Genomic DNA, 923 nt, shown 5'->3' on the forward strand with positions numbered 1-923 from the left:
CCATTGACGACTGTTTGTACATGTACTTAAAGGTAACTCACTTTCAACCCCCCTGGGCCTCATTACAAATTGGGTACTGAACTGCCCTGCCAGCAAGCGAGCAAAGCCGTTAACATCGAAAGTCTGCAAACCCCACTGTCGGAGGAGGGTTAGTTTACACTTTCTGTTGGGAAAAATAAGCATTTAAGTTTCTCATTGTACACCTGTACACGGATTTGGATTGAATGGCTCAAATTAAACAAATATAGATTTCATATATACAAATATTATATCCTGTATAGGCCTGTCTATTGTAAAAGGATAAAACTGTAAGGTTGGGCTTCGCATGCATGACCCGAATCTATTTCTCACTCCCTTCATCCCAGCTGTGACCAGGCTCCCCGGGTCTCCTCCCCGAGGGTGGTGGTGGGGGGGCGCTTCGTGGGGAGGGTGAGCAAAGCGCTCCGGGCCGAGGGCACAGGCCTGGGGTCTCCGCGGGCTGGTTTCCCCTTCCTGTCTGAGCTTCGGGTAACAGGGTTATTGCTATTCACCTGGGACCTCCAGAAAGAGGCGACCCCACATCTTCGTGCCCTGGATGCCCCGATGCTCCTGGGCGGCTGCACTTAGCTACACCTAGTGTTGGTGGGGGGGGGGGAAGGGGGGTGGCCTGGGAGCTACCTTAGGACCCTCTTTAAATTCAGAAATAGAAAACCATAAGACAGGAAAGGGAGCTTCAGTCCACGGCGTGGAGAAGTAAAACTGTCAGATGTCGTTCTTAGCCATTACCTGTAGAGCCCACAGGTGAAGGTTCGCCCTCCCCTGCGAAGCAGCAGGCCGGTCAGGGCCCCGGGCTTCTCGGCTCCTGTAAGCAAGCCCCCCACCCCGTCCCCATCAGGCTGGTCGCGCAGGACTCGCCGTGGCCGTCAGCTCAGGTGACAGGCAGC

Source organism: Delphinapterus leucas, chromosome 19 (assembly GCF_059928025.1).
Source record: "Delphinapterus leucas isolate spDelLeu-1000000601 "Yukka" chromosome 19, BTC_Dleu_Yukka2, whole genome shotgun sequence".
Taxonomy (NCBI): domain Eukaryota; kingdom Metazoa; phylum Chordata; class Mammalia; order Artiodactyla; family Monodontidae; genus Delphinapterus; species Delphinapterus leucas.